This window comes from Monodelphis domestica, chromosome 4, assembly GCF_027887165.1.
Source record: "Monodelphis domestica isolate mMonDom1 chromosome 4, mMonDom1.pri, whole genome shotgun sequence".
Lineage (NCBI taxonomy): Eukaryota > Metazoa > Chordata > Mammalia > Didelphimorphia > Didelphidae > Monodelphis > Monodelphis domestica.
The window spans coordinates 450,487,696-450,507,591 of record NC_077230.1 but is presented as its reverse complement, the minus strand read 5'-3'; the positions used below and the strand labels follow the sequence as shown (position 1 = coordinate 450,507,591).

Here is a 19,896-nt window from a genome sequence, read left to right as displayed (position 1 = left end):
GGACCAGGGGGACAATTCTTGTTCTGAACACAACATGGCTGGGGAAGACTCGGGGCTCTGCTCAAGGCTTGTCCATGGGCAGGAGGCCTGTGGGAAGTGCTTTTCCTTGCCCTCAGCAGCTACAGGGGTGAACACAGAAGAGAGCAGGGTGGTGTTCTTGTTGATTATAAGCACTGAAAACCAGTATGTACCCCTTTTCTTAGTATTCTAAAATTAATCTTGGGGTATTTCTCCAGGGAATTGGGTTTCTGTTCAGACCCCACCCCTTGATTGGATTTAGAACTAGGCCTGAGGCTTATCTGTATAAGCTTCATGGAGTCCTGGAAGACACTGGCCTCCTGTCCCACATGACTCTTGGAGTCTGGAAGAGCGGCCTCTGACCTGGACTGAGGCAAGTTTGTCCAATCGGGGGACCCAAAAACCCCGATGTCATGGGGGATATAAGTTATGGATCGAGGAATCTTGCTCCCTCTGTCCTAGTGAAGCAGTGGGAATGAAGAGACACAAGGTGAGCAGCCATGTGATGGACATGCTTTTCACTATTTAATAGATGATTATAAATTAATATACAGTCTCTAAAGAATATTAATCGTAACAGCACTCACCCTCCATGGGGATCTTTGGGTTCCAGGGGCCATTCCCTCAGGTTCCTGGCTCCCTACTTTGGCCAGGTCTTGATCCTCCTCAGGCTGAGCAGGGAAGGGAGAAGGATCTAAGAAGGGAGACCCTTTTCCCTTCACTTCCTAGGCAGGGGCTGGCTTCACTGGATCCACAAGGGTGAGGCCCAAAACCCCTGGCACTGCTCACAGAGGAGGAATGCCAACCAGAAGAGAGAGCATCAGGTAGAATAAGGCTCTTTTCAGTCTTAAGTTCCCCACATCCTCCTCTAGAGATTCAAGTGGCAGGAAGAGGTTCCTTATTCTAGATGGGATGAAACCAATCAGAGCCTCAGTGTCTCCTGAATCAGAGCTCTCCCTCCCACGAAGACTATGGGCAAGTTCCAAAAAGTTGGACAATGATCCACTGATAAAATAGGGGATGGAGCCCCAGAGCAGTTGGAATGTCATGGGAAGCCTAGAGAAGAAGCAGTGCTAAGAGCCAAGGAGTCAAGCCTGGGAAGGAAGCACAATCCTGAGATCTATCTCAGAAGGGTACCATGAGATCTGATGGGGAGGATGAGGTGAAATGGTAATGGCATCCAGCAGAAGTAGAGCCCGGGTGCTGGTTCAGACTTACTTTTCACAAACACAGCTGGGTTCCGGATCATCTCAGCTCCAAGAGAAGGCAATAATGTCTCTCTGGCTTCCAGAATCTGCTCTGGTTAGAGAACCAAACTTGAGTCCATTTTGTGAACAACCTCTATTTTGAGATTTATTCTTGAAAATCACCTGATTTGGGGAAATTCTATCTCATTCCTTCTCCCCCTCCCAACTTGGAAAGTGCTAACTATTCTCCATTTTAAAAAACCTAATCCTGTTTATTATTTTCTTTTCAAGTATAAAATTTGTGCAAAGCCTGAATTGGATCCAGTTTATTATGCAAGCCTTGTTAATGAAACCAATCAGAGCCTCGGTGTCTCCCATTTCTTGGATTCTGTGTCCTCAGTTATTATAATTTACTCACGACATTTTTGGTGAGCCAGGTAGAAGTTGAGAGAGGACTCCCCCTTACTCCCAGGACAGCCTTGTAGAAGAACTCCCTAGAATGCTCTGCTCGTTTCATCATGGGATGTCTTTGCAGAAAACTGTCTTAGACTACCTCCCCTCAGTTTCAAAGTCTTCCAAGGTAAGGTACATCTGCATACTGTTGGGTAAACTTCCTAAAGAGAACAATGGGACCTAGGAACCCCTATAGAAAGTTTTCTTATATCCTGGGACCAGGGGAAGCTCCCAATTCAACCAAGAATGACCAAAAAGCATGCTATTTTCATGAAATTTGGCCTAAATTGTAAGAGATTCAGCTGGCAACCTGGTCTAGTTTCAATTTGGAACTTTTTATGTTGCAAATTACAACTATCAGGGGGCAGCTGGGTGGCACAGTGGATTAAGAGTCAGGCCTAGAGATGGGAGGTCCTGGGTTCAAATTTGACCTCAGACATTTCCCAGCTGTGTGACCCAGGGCAAGTCACTTAACTCCCATTGCCTAGCCCTTACCACTCTTCTGCCTTGGAGCAATACACAGTCAGTATTGACTCCAAGACAGAAGGTAAGGGTTTTTTAAACTAAAAAAAAAATTACAACTATCAGAAATAAAAATGATAAATTCAACACCATTAAGATGAAATTAATGCAATTATGAGAGCTATTTTGCCCAATTAAATGCCATTAAATATAACAACCTAAGTGAAATAAAAAGTTTATTTACAAAAATACTGATTGCCCAGATTAATAGAAAAGGAAATAGAATACTTAAATAAACCTGTCAGTTGAACAAGGCATTAATGAGCTCCCTAAGAAAAAATTTCCAAGATCATTTAGATTAACAAGTGAATTACACCCCCTCATTTTTTAATCCAATTCTATATAAACTATTTTGAAAAATATGGAAAGAAGTCCTACAGATTCCTTATATGGCACCAAAATGGTGCTGATACCTAAACCAGGAAGAGCAAAAACAGAAAGAAAACTGTAGGCCAATGTCCCTAATGAATACTGATGCAAACTTTTTAAAGGAAATAAGGAGATTACAGCAACATATCACAAAAATCATACACTAAGACTCCTACCAGGAATGTAGAGCTTGTTCATTTTTAGGAAAAATTATCATCATTAACTGACCAAATTAAAAAAAAAAAGCCCATAGGATTACCTCAATGGATGCAGAAAAGACTTTTAACAGCAACAACAAATCCATTCCTATTAAAAAACATTAGAAATAGGAATAAGTGGAGCTTTCCTTAAATGATTAATATCTAAAACCATTAGTATATTGGTTATTGGTTCTAGCTCATTGATAGAAGCTTTCCCAATAAATTCAGGGATGAAGGAATGATGCTCATTATCATCACTATTTTCAACTCTTAGAAATGCTAACTATAGCAATAAGAGATGAAAAATGAATTAGAATAGGCCAGCGATGGTGAACCTATGGCACGGGTGTCACGGGTGTCACGTAGAGAGTTCTCTGGGTATGTAGCCCTCCCTCCCCACCAAAGTTCCTTACTAGAAAGGCAGAGGGACTTTGGTGGAGTTGCTCCCCTCCTCCTCCTCTCCAACGCCTAATAACATTTTTTTCACTACACCCACCCAGCAGCCCAAGGAGAGCACCCACACAGTAGAGCTGGAGGGAATGAAGAGCTTGGGCCACTCCCCTCTCCCTCTCTACACTCACTGAGAACCATTCCTCACTTCACCTGCCCCTCCACCCAGTGGTCCAATGGGAGCACTTCTTCCCTCCTCTGTGTAGGGTGGGGGGTTGGGGGTATACCCAGCATGAGGGGGAGGGGCACAGCATGTGGTCTGGGTGGGGAGTATGACCTGTACTCCATCTCTAAAAGGTTCACCATCACTGGAACAGTTGATAAGGAAACAAAACTCTCATTTGTTTTTTTTCTACAATCGATAAGAAGGTATAATTAGAGAATCAACTAAATATTTGAAATAATTAACAACTTCCACAAAGTCTACGGATATAAAATAAATCGTCAGTATTTCTATATATTACCAGCAAAGTCCAGCAGGAGTTAGAGAAATCCGATTTAAAACAACTAGACAATATAAAATACTTGGGAGTCTATTTACCAAGACAAACCCAGGAGCCATATAAACACAATTACAAAACACTTCACACAAATAAAAGTCAGATCTAAACCAACCTAAATTAATTGTTCATGAGGTTGAGCCAATATAATCATTCTGCCAAAGTTAACTAACTTATTCAGTCATATCAAACTACCAAAAAATTACTTTATAAAGCTAGAAAATATAATAACAAAATTCAAAAGGACAAGAATTTTGTGTGAAGAAAATATTTAGAGGACCTTGATCCTGCACACTCGTGCAGGATGTAGGAGTCAGAGTCACACGTTTAATCTGGGGATCCCCTCAAGTATCTGTCTGTCTGTCCTCCTCTACCTCCTTCACAGTACAATTGTATTTCATCACATTCATATACCACAACTTATTCAGTCACTCTCCAAATGATATCCCCTCCGTTTCTAATTCTTTACCTCCATAAATATTTTGGCATATTTGAGTATCTTTTCATCCTGTCTTTCACTTATGGCAAAGAGTGCACACAATTTGATGACTTACCCAGCTTCTGGGTTTTACTAATAGAAATTAGTGTGCTTATTTCCCACAGTTCCTCCAACACTAGGAAGAGTGTAAGGTGGCCTGTGAGAGGTGATTCAGTTGCATTTATCTAATTATTTGTGATTTGGAACATTTTTTTTAAACCATTACCTTCTGTCTTAGTATCAATTTTAAGGCAGAAGAGTGGCAAGGGCTAGGTAATTGGGGTTAAGGAACTTGCCCAGGGTCATATAGCTAGGAAGAATCCAAGGTCAAATTTGAACCCAGGTCCTCCTAACTCTAGCCTGGAGCTCTATCTAGAATGTCACCTAGCTGCCCCAGAGCATTTTGCTTTAATTTAAATAGAATTGTTAAATTAATGAAGAATTTCTGGTCCTTTGGCCTGACCTCCAACAGATGAAAAAGAAAAGATTCAAAACTTATACCCATTACCTAAACAAGAAAAATAAATCCCCTCCAATATTTCTGACACTCATCAGTTTTATCTTAGAATCTTCCTAATTTCTAGTGATTTGAATTGGTGATTACACGCATGAAAAACTATATTTTTCATGACTATTGATAATTTGCATTTTTTCCTTTGAAAGTTACCCATTTACCCTTTATGGTGTATATACTTTATATTGCAGATATCTATTCTTTATATACTTTGTAATTTTTTTTTTTAGTAATTACCTGTGATAACAAATTTCCACATAAGTTTTCCAAAGTTATATGATCCAAATGATCCAGAATCCTCTTCTTTCCCTCCCTCCCCCACCTAGGAGCAGGGGAGCAATTCAAATTGGGTTGTACGTGTATTATCACACAAATATTCTTCAGATACTTTGAATATGAAGTCTTTACCAAGGAAACTTGTTTCAAATCTCTTCCCAAGTTTATTGCTTCCCTTAACAACTTAGATGCATTGTTTTTTAATGTGATAAAAATTGCCCATTTTTATTTTCTGTGATAGTCTCTGTCCCTTACTGGCAACGAGCTCATCTTCTCTAAGTCATGTATCCATTTGTCATTTTGGACAGATTGCTTTCCACGTTTTCCAGAACTTTGAAGTGATTAGCAGGTCTTTGAATTTGGTGTATATCACACCCCTGTGTATGCAACTTCTCAAGCTTATTTTTAACTAGTACAAAAGAGTCTGGATGACTACTGCTCTGTGCTATAGTTTCGGATTTGGTCCTGCTAGGCTGCCTTCCTAGAATATTAAAAGGGGCTTTGGAAAGAGACATAGGAATCTATTTTTGACAGGAACAAGGATCAAAGCACTGAATGGGGCCATAGAAAACACTGAGTCAACTTCGCACTTGAGAGATGAATAAACAAGCTCAGTGGTTGTTTCTTGCCCAGAGTTAGAGGCAAGATTTAAACCCATCTTTCTGATTCTCAACACAGGCTGAGAATGAGTGCCTTCCTCTATACTATCCTAAATATCAATTTGAATGAAAAGTCACTAAACTGCCCATACATTTTAGCCTATTGACTACTATAAAACTGACGGTCCAAGCAATGATGATGATGATGATGATAACTATAATGATAATCATCATTAATGACGAATGCTTATCATTCATTGATATCTATATAACATTGATATATATGATATATAACATTGATAACCATAAAATGATAATAATATGATGATAAAAATACTAATTGCTACCATTTCTATTGTGATTTTTTTCAAACCCATACCTATTATCTTAGAATTGATACTAAATATTGGATCCAAGGAAGAAAAGTAATAAGCGCTAGACAACTGGGGTCAAGGGACTTGTGCAGGGTCACACAGCCAAGGGTCTACCTAGGTGTAATGTAAAGCTTGCAAAGCTCTTTACAAATATTGTCTTTGGGGCAGCTGGGTAGCTCAGTGGATTGAGAGCCAGGCCTAGAGATGTAAGGTCCTAGGTTCAAATCTGGCCTCAGACACTTCCCAGCTGTGTGACCTTGGGCAAGTCACTTAATCCCCATTGCCTAGCCCTTACCACTCTTCTGTCTTGGAACCAATACACCGTATTGATTCCAAGATGGAAGGTGAGGATTTAAAAAAAGATAATTATTGCAAAGATCTAATGCCAATGCCCAATAAACAAGCAAAACAAGATGTATTATTAATTTTTTATTAATTCTAAGGTGGCAGGTAAGGGTTTAAAAAATATTTCATGTCATTTGATCCTCACATAAGTTCTGGAAATCAGGTGCTATTATTATCCCATCTCTACAGATAGGGAAAAGTCAGGCAGAAATAGCGCTGTAAGAGATTGAATTTGTACTCTAGATGTGTGGTTCCAGGCACAGAATTCCATCCATTATGGAACCTATCTGTTTAAGAAATCATTATAGAAATAAATAGAGAACAAAAATACAGAAACAGGACTTTTTGTGTTACCAAAGAACAGGAAATACTGAGCACCAATCAATTGGGGAATGACAGAAGTTCATTTATGAATGTAATAGAATATCATTGTGGAGAAATGACAAATATTAGGGTTTCAGAGAAAAAATAATTATATTTATAGGGATTTATGTACATTATGAAGTTTGGGATGTCTGGATCTATACTGCAGTAAGAAGAATTCTCTCATTTCTTATATCCATAAGTCTTTCCCCACTGAATTCATATAAAGCATCTCTCATGAATTTTCTGATATTGAACAAGCTCTTCCAGCATGATTTCTCTAATGTATAATCAAGTATGAGCTTTACATAAAAGCCTTGGCACAATCATTGCTTGTATAAGCCTTCTTTCCTGTGTGAATATTCTGATGTCTATTGAACTCATCCTTCTAGAGTAAAGCACATCCCGATTAAGCAAAATTATAAGGTTTTCCTCTACTATGAATCTTCTGATGTAAAGCAAAGAGTTGTTCCCCAGCTGAAGGTCTTTCCTCATTGAATTCGTATAAAGTATCGCCCTAGAATGAATCTTCTGACATTGAACAAGCTCAAAGGAAATTCTTGGTTCTCTTTGTCTACTCTCGAGTTTATACTTGTGAAAAGGGAATCCTTTATTCTCTTTGCCTAGTTGGAGTTAAAACTTTAGTTAACAATAACTTAAGTATCCCTACTTAGTACCTCACTAGATTGTGAGGACAGGATTAATTCTCCTTTGTCTACTTTTGAATTAATCGACAAAATCACATCCACTCGTACGTAACCCTAAAATATGGGAACGCCACAAATTCTTACTACAGGAGTTTATACCTCTAAAAGGAAGACACCCCTATTTAACCTCAAGTTGAGGGAGGTCTGTGCTAAACTGGGTGATAACTCAGAAACATGTGAATCCTGGAGGAGAGTTAACACCTTTAGAGGTGAGAAGTCAATCCCACAGACACAACCCCTGGGCAGTGTTGGGCAGTTTGGAAACTGATTGGCCCCTGTGAAGAGGGGCAGGGACAGGAAACCACCATAAAAGCCATGAAATCCTTTGGCTGGGGCAGTCTGGTGAAGTTGAGTCTCCTGGAGAGTGTCTTCTGGAGACAGTTTTTGAGGGAACCTCACTAGAGACTGTGGCGAAGATCATGACTTCAACTTAGACTCTGATTCCTGGACTATTTCCTTGGGTGAGTGAAAAGGCTGAGTCCCTTTCTAGTGTCCTAAGGGACTAGGGTTACTCACTATCAGCCCTCCTGGCTAAGGACTAGTATAGGTATTTTCTCTAACCTCTTTCACATTTCTCTACTTTACTGTTTCCCCTCAATTTTAGTAAATAAACTTCTAATTTGAGATATAATAATTTTGGTGACCATGTTATTTCATATAATTTAAGTCCAACCTTTAAATTTAATGTTTACAGTACCCCACCTTAAATGTCTTTCCTCATTCATTCCAGTGATAAGATTTCCATCTACAAAAAATTCTCTAATGGTGGCTTGAAGGCTTTAACACCGATTATTCATAAAGTTTCCTCTGGTGTGGATTCTATAATGAAGAACATGACTGGCACTTTAGAAGAAAATCCACCACACTGATTTACATTCATAAAGTTTCTCTTCAATGTGAATTCTCTGATGGCCAAAAAGAATGATACATATGGGAAGGTCTTCCCATATTTACTATTTTTATGAAGCTTCTCTCTAAGATTGAATCTTCTGATGTCTAATATGATCTGAGTTTCAACCATAGACCTTACCACACCGATGATATGAATATATTTTTATTCCAGTATAAAATCTCAGATGTTAAATAAAAGAGAAGTGGCAGGTTAAGGCGTTCCACATTCATTATATCCACAAGATTTCTTTCCACTGTGAATTTTCTGATGGACAAAGAGGTTTGAGTTCTGGCTAAAGGCTTTCCCACATTTATTACATATAATAAAGCATTTTTTTCAGTGTAATTTTTTTAAATATCTTAAGTCTGACTTTTCCAGTAAAGCATTCTCTATCTTCACTATCCTGAAAACTCATTCCCCAAGGTCATTTTCTTACCTGAATTAGGTCTAAATGTTGTCTGAAACTCTAATTATTAAATTCACAGTGACAATTTTTTTCTATCTTGTTATGAGTCAGAAATTTCCGTCAAAAGGAAGTCTCAGGGACTATCATTCATGACTTTGAATCTTTGCTGGTGAGATTCTTCTAGAGAAATGTACAGCTTCACATAAGTCTCGTTTATCTCAAACTGGTCACCACACGTGAAGGAAGCAAATTCTCTCTCTCTCTCTCTCTCTCTCTCTCTCTCTCTCTCTCAATCTGTGTCTCTCTCTCTGTCTCTCTCTCTCTGTCTCCCTCCCTCTCTCTCTCTCTCTTTCTCTGTCTCTGTCTCTCTGTCTCCCTCCCTCTCTCTCTCTGTCTCTGTCTCTCTCTCTTTCTCTCTGTCTCTCTCCCTCTCCCTCTCTCTGTCTCTGTCTCTCTCTCACACACACACACACACACAAATCCTCTTCCCAATATAGAAAGTAAACTGACATTTTTTTTTAAACCCTTACCTTCTATCTTGGAATCAATACTGTGTATTGGTTCCAAGGCGGAAGAGTGGTAAAGGCTAGGCAATGGGGATTAAGTGACTTGCCCAGGGTCACACAGCTGGGAAGTGTCTGAGGTCAGATTTGAATCTTGGACCTCCCATCTCTAGGCCTGACTCTCAATCTATTGAGCTACCCAGCTGCCCCCTAAACTGACATATTTTATCTCCCCAGTCAAAAGGAGGAGTTTTCAAACTTGAGCAGGCAGAATTAATCATTTGAAAATGCCATTAGCTCACATCTGGAGGGTAATTTACAAAAAGCTTCATAAACAGTGAGAGTGGATGCTCACAACAAATCCATGGCACAGAGAAAATTCTTATTCTAGTTTAAAACTCGAATCATGAGCTCGGATTAGTTGTCACATGATCAACATCCACACACAAAGCTGAATCTCAAACCCTGGAACTGAGACTGCCCTTTGCCCAGCCCTTGATGGCTGTTCTCCATTTCACTTTCAATCCTTCATTCAAATGCCTTTCACTGATTATTCTGTTTTATTTTGTCATGCTAGGGAAGATGCCAGTTTTTCTGCTGATCAGCTTGGGGGAACTCTCAGATTGGTCCTTCTATAAAAATTTCATATGCTAAGTTCAGAAATATATTTATGTTTTTAAGCTGTCACATAATAATTTTCAGCAGCATATACAACTTACTTTATTTCCTATTCAGATCCAGATGTACCATTTCTTGCACCTATGCTAAAAATTCATATTATTTCATCGTATACCATATTTTTATGAGCAGCTAAGTGGTACAGTAGGCAGAGCATCAGGCATGGAGTCAGAAAGATCTGAGTTCGGATTTGATTTCAGGCACTTATTAGCTGTGTGACTGTGGGCAAAACCCTTAACCCTATTTGCCCCAGTTCCTCATTTGTAAAATGGGGACACACTAGAGAAGGAGATGGCAAACCACTCCTGTATCTTTCCGAAGAAAACCCCATGAACAATGGGTCCACACAGAGTTGGGCACAACTAAACACCACCACATCTTTGTACATGCTGTCATTTCTTTTTTCAACTGCCATGTCTGAAATCACATCATAACTTCTCATTTTGTTTTTTGTATTCATATGAGGCATAACAGATTGTTATGGACCATCACTTGATTTACTTTTTCAAATTATCTTTGATATCTGTACTCCCTAAATAAAAGAAAAACCAAAGACCTTGTAATAAATAGTTTCAAAAATCCATGCATTTCTCACATTTAAGAGCATTATGCCTCATTCTATAAGTTGAATTTATCTTCCTTCTTTCAGGAAGCAAACAATATAAATCATTATTAAACTTCTAATGGTTAATGGACATATTGAAAGGTCTTGACAATAGTTCAAGAGGTTAAAGATAAAAAAAATCTTTAATGGCACTTTAAGCAACAAATAACTGCTCAATTTTGATACAAACATATTTTCTTCCAGGACAGTAAGTATATTCATGTTTGAAATACAATGTGGCGAGTTGCTCTTCCTAATGCATTCTTCTGCCCTCCTCCATTACAATGGGTGAATTCATCCCATGCACATTTAGTTATGAGAACTATGGTTTCCACATCACATCCTCTTATCCTCTTGCCTCTTTGTCCTGCCTATGTTTTGAAACAAAAAGGTAGGTAAAGGGAATGGGATCAATACTACAAGGCATGAACCCCGCTCATCAGCCATCCTCGTCTTTCATCCATCCCCATCCCAGATGACTGGCTGTAACAGGATCTTACACATCTCATTTTTTTTTAATCTCCCTCATTTGAAGCATCCTCTATTGTAGAAATTCCTTGTCTGTCTTGAAGAAGTTGAGTAGCACAGTGGATAGTACCTGGAGTCACAGACTTGGGTTCAAATCCAAACTCATATTTACTATCTGTGTGTGATACTGCTTCAAGTCTCTGCAGACCACCCAATCCTCCACACAGCTAAATAAAGCATTCTGAGCACATCACCACCTACCTACTCAAAACACTCCAATGGCTCCCAGTCACCAAGATCCAACAGAAAACCCTCTGTTTGGTTGCTAGATCTTCATCACCTTCCTCTCCCCTGTCTCTCCAGACTTGTGGCACTTTATTCCCCCTGCACTACATGATAAACCAGGGCTACAAGTCTGTTTTCTGTTTCTGAAACAAGAACCTCCCTCTCCTGACTCCATGGATTTCCCCATCCTGTTGATTCTGTTCTTGTAACTTTTTCCACACACCCTTAACTCTCCTAACACTATCCCTTTCTTGGTTCAGGCTCCAACCACCTCATACCCAAGTTGTTCTAAGAGCATTCTGGTTTAGTCTCAATGCCTCAAGCCTCCTGCTAGTCCTTCAACCCTACATATAGCTGTCAAAGTCACTTTCCTAAATAAAGAAAACTTCTGAGCTTGCCATCACCTACTCAATAAACTCCCAGGACGTCCTACTACCAGGATCTAATATAAAATCCTGTTTCACTGTTAAAGTCCTCCGTCATGTTCCCTTCTCTTATCTCTCCAGGTTTCTTTCACTATACTCTCCCTCCATATCTGATAAACTAGTGGTATAAGTCTCCTTTCTGTCCCTTACACAGGAACCTCCATCTCCCAATTCCCTATATTTTTCCTAGCCATCACTCAGGACTTGAAAGTTCATCCTGGCTTCCTGAAGTCCTGGCTAAACCCCCACCTTAAACAATAAGCCTTTTTGGGTGGAGACAAGATGGTGTAGTAGAGGCAGTAATCCAGGTAAATTCTCCCAATTCATCCATCCAAAAAAACTTTAAAATTATGTGTCAAATCTAATTCTGGAGCAGGAGAACCAAACAAAGGTCAAGGTGAGATATTTTTGCAGTCCAAATCAATTTGGAGGTCAGCAGGAGAGGTCTGTGACAGGAGGATAGGGGCTGTCCCATAGCACAAGCTAATAGCATGATCAGTGGGTCTTGGAGGTAGCACAACAGCAGAAGCAGCAGCTTTGGGAATTCTTAGCCCAGGGGCATTCTAGGGCAGAGAAGGGGCTAGCACTAGAGACTGCAGAGGAACAGAAGACCTTCCTAGGAAAAGACCAGAGCACAGACCAGAACAGTAATCATGACTCTCTCTGGATCATGGTGGGGATATCAAAATTATACACTACTGATGCATGCTGCTAAAAACAGCAGGGTGAATAAGTCTGAAGTTGGGACATCTAGGTGACCAACTTTAACATATAGTTCAAGGTCAAATAACAAGCTGGAAAAATTCGCAAAAAACAAAAAACAAAACAAAGTGATCATAAAAATCTACTTTGGTGACAAGGAAGATCAAAACACAAAGTCAGAAGAAGGCTGTCATAAAAACAGATATAAGCAAAATGTCAAAGAAAAATGCAAACTGGATAATAAGAATTTCCAAAAAAGCTAAAAAAAGAGATGAGTGGTAAAGTATAGGAAAAGAAATGAGAGCACTGCAAGATTATGAAATTAATTCTAACTGTGGTATATGAGGCACCAAAAATACTATAACACAATATAACACATATATATGCAATATAATACAAAATAACACCTTAAAATCAGGATTGGCCAAATAAATAATAAAAGAGGCCCCAGAATTCACTGAATAAAAGAACTCTATTAAACACAAAATTGACCAAATGGAAAAAGAGGTATGAACATTCATTGAAGAAAATAATTTATTAAAAATTAAGAATTGGACAAGTATGTGCCAATAAGTCTCTTATGCCTTTAATTTCCTCTCTGTGGTGGTCAGAATTAGGATTAGTGGAGTTGTGAAATGGTCTAACCATTCTGAAGGACAATTTGGAGAAATGCCCAAAGAATTAGCCTTTGACCCATCACTACTTTGACTAGGTCTGTCACCTAAAGCTATTAAAGAAAAAAGAAATGGACCTATATATACAAAAATGTTTATAGCAGCTTTTTCTGTGGTCACAAAAATTTAGAAAATGAAGAAATATCCATCAATTGGGAAATAGCTGAATAAATTATGGTACATGATTCTAATGGAATATTATTGTGCAGTAAGAAATAATAAAGAGGATGGTTTCAGAAAGCCTTGGGAAGACATATAAACTAATGCAAAATGAAGTGAGCAGAATGAGAACATTGTATACAATAATAGTGTTATTGTAATAAATCATTAATGAATTTAAATAATTACGAAATGGAGGCAGGAATTCCTGGTTCTTTTGGTACATGCTGAGAAAGACCACAATGACAAGGGAATAATCCACCAGTTCCACTTTCATAATGTACAGAGACTGAAGGGGCAAATGACACAGAAGGTACAGAGACAAAGAGTACAAAGTAGAAGTGTGGCATGGAGGTGGGGTGGTGGAGGAAGGCAGGCAGTGTGGGAAAGAGAATGGAGTTCAGGAAAGCCACAGGGAGTAACTCACCTACTCATAGACTCGAGTTAGGAGCACTCTGCAGCATGAACACAGTCAGAGGAGTGCTCACCTAACAGGAGTTTGGGGTTTCATTTGTATGATGTCTTGGTTGGGGAAAGGCTCCCTCTTATCTGTGACATTTTGGGGTTAGTTTATTAGCAAAGCATGAAGTTATCAGCAACATTTGGTGTTCTGCTGGCCTTCCTGAGGATGCTGAGGGATTTTCTGAGGTTTATATATCATAGGACTTTAGACTTATCTGAGGCTGATAGAACCAAAAGGCCCTGACAGCAAGACCGAGAGGGATTTCCCTATTTCAGCACAGAATCTCAGGATGTGATTTTTAGTTCACATATGATACAGTTCAGAAATTTTCTTCCAAAAGAGCTTCCTCTTTGCAATCTTAACTCCTACCCTCACTACTTTATACTGACTACTTATAAACAGACTATACTAACTAGAAGGTGGGTGGTCAAGGGAGCAGAACAATATGTATTTTTTAACACAGATAATGACAATCAATTATAAAAGACTTAAATACTTTGATCAATACGATATACAATCCTGAAAGGACTCATGATAAAAAAAAATGTGATTTACTTCCAGAGAAAGAACTGATGAATTCTGAGTACAGATTGAAGTAAATCGTATTCATTTTATTTTTCTTACCTTTTTAAAATGGAAACATGCCTAATATGGAAACGGTATGCATAATTTCATATGTATAACTTCCTACGTTGCTTACTTTCTCAATGGGAAGACAGGCTGGAGGGAGGCAGAAAATTTGGAACTAAACATTTTTTTAAAGAATGTTAGACATATCAGTCTTCTGGGAATTGAAAAATACACGTCCATCACCCACTGTATGTATGCAACAATCTTGGGTGGATAAAAACTTCTCTGCTTGTCTTTTCTGTACTTTGTGTTGCTTTTTTATTCATGCTGTCTAAAAGAATTCTAGAAATCCCTGCAACTGGAACAAATAATATTTATAAAATAGCTGGCATATAGAAGGTGTCATATAACTAGCCACAACCACCTTTCTAGTCTGCTCACACCTTAGTGACCTCCACCTCCGCTCTGCCCCAGTGACTCTGACCTCCTACCTGATATTTGGATAAGACTCTCCACTTCCTATCTCTGTGTTTTTCCAGTTGGATGATCTAATGGATATCATAACAGGCCTGGAGTCAGCAAGATCTGATTCTTTCCATTCTCAGACACTTACTAGCTGTGTGATTCTGGGTAAGTTATTTAAAGTACGCCCGAGTTCTCTCTTCTATAAAATGGGGTTAATAATAGCACTTACTGCCCATGGTTGTTAGATCAAATTAAAATCATTGTAAAGCACTTTGCATGGTACCTGGAATATATTAAGTGCTCTATTAGTTATTGTATCTTAAAGCTATGAACAGAATAAGAGCCTAACCATCCCATTTTAATATTTGTGGTTGTCTCATAGAGTTCTTGGCTTCTGTTTGGTCTATTCTAATTTTCAGACATTTTGTTCCTTTGGTAAGGTTTTGTATCTTTTGTACTGTTATTAATTGCCTCTCCAATTCTTTCGGATGTTTCTCATTTCCTTCCCAGCATTTTTCCGTTAGCATTTTAATTTCATTTATAAAAAATCAAAATCTTTTTTTCTCAAATAAAACAAAAATTATTTAATTAGAAAAAAATTAGGAAACTGGGAGGAGGGGGTCTTTGCAGCAACTTTCTCTGATAATGGCCTTATTTTTCAAATATAGAGAACTGACACATTTATGAGAATAAAAGCCATTTCACAACTGATAGTTAAGGGATATAAACAGGCAGTTTTCAGAAAAAGAAATGAAAGCTATCAAGTCATAAAAAATGCTCTAATTCACTAACCAATAGAAAAACGAACATTAAAAAAATAGGTATATCCCTAAATCCATCAGATTGGCAAAAAAAAGAAAAAAAGAAAAATGCTAAGGAGGATATGAGAAATTAGGAGTATATGCACTATTAGTAGAGTAATTAACTAGACCAGCCATTTTGGAAAGCAATTATTTGGAATTAGGCCCAAAAGGTTATTAAACTGTGCATACCTTCTGACCCAGCAATACCACTACTAGTCTACTTGCTGTTTAGTTGTTTCACTCATGACCAACTCTTTGAGATCTCATTTGGGATTTTCTTTTAATTTTTAATATTTCACTTCCCCAATTAAATGAAATAACAATTTTCAACATATATTTTCTGAAATTTTAAGATCCAAATTGTCTCCCTCCCTGCCCCAATTTAACATGGGCTATACATGTATTACCATGCAAAACTTACTTCCATGTTTGTCATTGTGATAAGGAAATACTCATATAAAACCAAAACCATTTGGGATTTTCTTGACAGAGATACTGTTCTTCTGCCTTCAAACTGATCCTTAGTCTCAATTATAAGAAAGAAGGCAAAGGTTTTAAAAATAAAGTTTGGCTTGAAATACCAAAGAATATCTGCTGTTCAGTTTCTCGGTTTACTGCGCTAGATTACTTTCCTCTCCAAATTTCTCAAGAGGTAACTGAGTCCATGAATAAAAACAAAACAAGTTTCTTTAAGAAGACTGAATTCTTGGGGGCAGCTGGGTAGCTCAGTGGATTGAGAGCCACGCCTAGAGATGGGTCCTAGTTTCAAATCTGGCCTCAGACACTTCTCAGCTGTGTGACCCTGGGCAAGTCACTTAACCCCCATTGCCTAACCCTTACCACTCTTCTGCCTTGGAGCCAATACACAGTACTGACTCTAAGACGGAAGGTAAGGGTTTAAAAAAAAAAAGAAGACTGAATCCTTGTTCTGAAACCTAGTAAATGATCCAACTAGAAAGACATAACAGATTATGTATTCTTAATCACCAAAAGGAGCTTCAAGTAGTTTCCTGCGTACTGTATTATCTATTGTTCTCAACAGCTGAGAATAAAGTGGAGAGAGTTCATCTGCTGCATCCATGGTCTGTCATTCTCTTTAAATTTCTGATAATGCTGTCAAGACTTTTATCTTTGACCTGAACTACTCTATACCAAAGGTTTCCATTTTTAATACAGGATCTTGGATTGTGAAGTGTAAGGGACCTCAGGAGTCAGATCAAATCCAACATCCGCATTTGAAAAAATGAAGAAACTGAGGCCAACCAAGCTTGAGTTATTTCTTTTTCACCCAGAAGTTAAAGGTCCCAGACTTCTATTATATCTCCCAACCCCTCACTGAAGGAGGGGGAGCAGTAAATTAATTTCACATACAAACTGATCAAAGGTGGTACTGAAATTCAACAAAAGGCACTGTTGGGAGGGAAGGAATAAAGAAAACAGGATCCTCTAAAGCAATATGCTCCAAATAGATAATTTCCTTAAATATCAGGAAAGAATTCAAAGTAATCTTTGAAAAGAAATAATTAAACTGACTCATAATGTTAATAAACATTCATGTCAGATAATTTTAAATGATGAAAGCCCTTTAAATGGCAAAAGGTCTATAAGATTTGAACTCCTCATGGAAAATAACCTGAGCATTACTCCCATAGGACCAATTTGGTACAACTGGTGTCCTTGTACAATTTGTGTCCTAGAATTGCTTCCAATAGCAAACAGCCAGCAAAGGAGAGTGGCGTAATGTTTTAAGAACCCTGGGATTTCCCAGGGGGCAGGGCTTTGGACTCATAGACCATTAAGGTCCCTGAAGCACTACTATTCCATGAAATTTTCATCTGCTCCATCAGCATCATCTGCATTTTTTCATTTGCTCTGGTCTGCTTAACAGTCCTAAGTTGAGAGTTCTTAAACTTTTTTTGTGTGTCAGGGATCCCTTTTCTGAATAATATTTTTAAATCCACAAAATACACAGATTGTAAAAGAACAAGTTACATTAAAGTGCATTTATCAAAATATTTTTACAAATTTTAGACCATGTGTTAAGAACCCCTGCCTAAAAAGTTTAATGATGATCTCAGAGAGCTGAAAAAAATATGTGAAAAATGATAACAAACAAATAGCTCACATTTTATAGTGCTTTATTATTAATGCCTTTATGTTGTTAATACAAGTTTTATTATTCCCATTTTATAGATTAGGAAAATAAATGTTCAAGAGACATGCCCAAGGCAGAATTTGCAACTAAACCACATCTATGTGCTCCCGCTTTTTACAATGTTTTCCCTTTCAGCTTTTCTATTCCTGTGAGTCTAACTCGATTGATGCCACCCCCATAATCCTCAAAATAAGGCTACATTTCTATTCTACAAAAGGTTAAAGAACACATCCTTTCTTTCCATAAACAATCAGTAAACTGTTTAGGGGCTGAGGGTGTACATACATGTACCATAGTTTGTTTGGAAGTATCTGTTGAGGCAAAATAAAAAGCATCAATAAATTTAAAATGTTAGGTTTGGGGAACCGGACTAATTACTTTATTGGCACAGGGAACACTATCAGCAAATGCAGATCAGTAACTGCTTAGCAACTTATTAATAAAGCAACAAAAAAAGCATTTATTAAGTAATTCCAATGTCACATATCCTGGGTGGAGGTGCTAAGAAAGACAAGAAAATGAAGCAGTCCAAGAGCTAACAATCTAGTTGAAGCAGGCCACATGAGCATATAAAGTCTCTATAGTACCTAATATAAACAAAACAGCTATACTATAATTGGGGGAAAAGAGACTGAGGAGACTCAGGGAAAACTTCAAGTAGAAAAGGTAGTATTTGAACTGAGCATCAAAGGAAACTAGAGATTCTAAGAGGCAACTGAGGGAGAAATGCATTCTAGCTAGCAGGGAAAGGCCAATACAAACCTTAAGTAGGAGGAACTCTAGCAAAGAGTCTACTTGGGCTGGCTGTGGAGTGTTTAAAGGGGAGGAAGAGTAGCAAGGCCGGAAAGGCAGGTTGGAAAAAAGCCTTAAATGGAAAATGGGAAAGTTTCTATTTGATTGGAGTTGATTAAGTCTGACATGGTCAGATTTGTGCATTAAGAAAACCATTTTGGCAATAGGGTAGAGTATGGATTGCCATGGGGTGAGACTTAAAGCAGGGAACCAATTAGGATGCTGTGGAAATAGTCCAAGTGAGAGAGAAGTGATGAGACCTGAAGGAGACCCTGAATTAGACTGTGTGAGAGAAGAAAGGCAATAGATGCAAGAGATGCGAAAAAAGGAAAGAAACAATTTGGCAAGTGACTATATGTGAGAAGAGTAGAAAAGAGAAATCCAGGTTGCAAATTTATAGTCTTAAAAGTTGCCAGGGGTACTAAGGGATTAAATGATTTCCTAGCACGCTTCTGGATTGTTCACAAATTGTTCTGAATTGGGGAGGTGAGGATATTCTCTTTCACTATACCATTCTGCCTTTTTTTTTTAACCCTTACCTTCTGTCTTGTGATCAATACTATGTATTGGTTCTAAGGCAGAAGAGCAATAAGGGCTAAGCAATGGGGTTAAGTGACTTGCCCAGGGTCACACAGCTGGGAAGTGTCTGAGGCTAAATTTGAACCTAGGACCTCCCATCTCTGGGCTTAGTAAGTGGATTTTCCAAACTCATTTATCTAATACAGCAGAGCTTCCCAGCTGCCTGCTGGGTGATTATAGAGGATTTTTCAGGGCTCTACTCAAAGCCTCTATTCACTGAGCCAGAGACATTCCAGTCAAGTCAAGCTTATGAATTTATTAAGCAGCTGCTAGATACAAGGGGCTGTCTGCAACATGGAACCGTGTTAAATCACCATTATTACCCATAACGTTAAATGTGGACACCTCTGGAATTATTAGGAGGTAGGAAAAGGGAATAAGAGAATGAAAGAATTAGGGGCGGCACTGCAGGCACTGGGGAGGGGCGGGAAATGGAGACTCGGAGGGAAGGCAAGGCGAATGGGCGGCCGTCACTGGCCTCTGAAGCTGTGGAGGGAAGGAAAGTGTGAGAAGACTGCAAAGGAAGGAAGACCCGTAATCCCGGCCCCAGTGCCACTTCTCCGTCCCCGCCTCACTCACCTCTTCGGCCCTTTCCTCCGGAAGTCCGCACTCACCTGCCTCACAGAGGCTCAGGCGGTCAACGGGGAGGTCCCCGGGAGAAGAACGCTGGATGACTGCGAGAGGGGAAGAGACCGGATAGCGCCGCGGTGCACTCTGGGGCTTGTAGTCCACTACGGGCTGGAAGGGGTGGGGCGCCAAAGAAGAAGGAGGAACACACGCGCTCGTACCAGCCTAACCTGGGTAGAGAACTCTGCGGTCAGTTCCCAAGTTGATCACTTGGGAAGCACCGGGAGAAGGAAACCTTGTTGTGGCGAGCTCTAGGTCTAAACCATCTTCTACAGAAAGGCTTCCCCAAAC

At 39.0% G+C, this 19,896-nt stretch overlaps 1 protein-coding gene across 1 annotated transcript in view; it reads right to left on the bottom strand.

Annotated features, from left to right (window-relative positions):
• The window catches only part of LOC103099704 (zinc finger protein 665-like), a 75,481-nt gene extending 55,807 nt beyond the window's left edge, over positions 1–19,674 (bottom strand). Inside the window, exon 1 of the mRNA XM_056796921.1 lies at positions 19,558–19,674. The gene's annotated coding sequence lies outside the window, so the exon portion shown is untranslated. The remainder of the gene's footprint in view (positions 1–19,557) is intronic.
• Between the last annotated feature and the right edge of the window lie 222 nt (positions 19,675–19,896).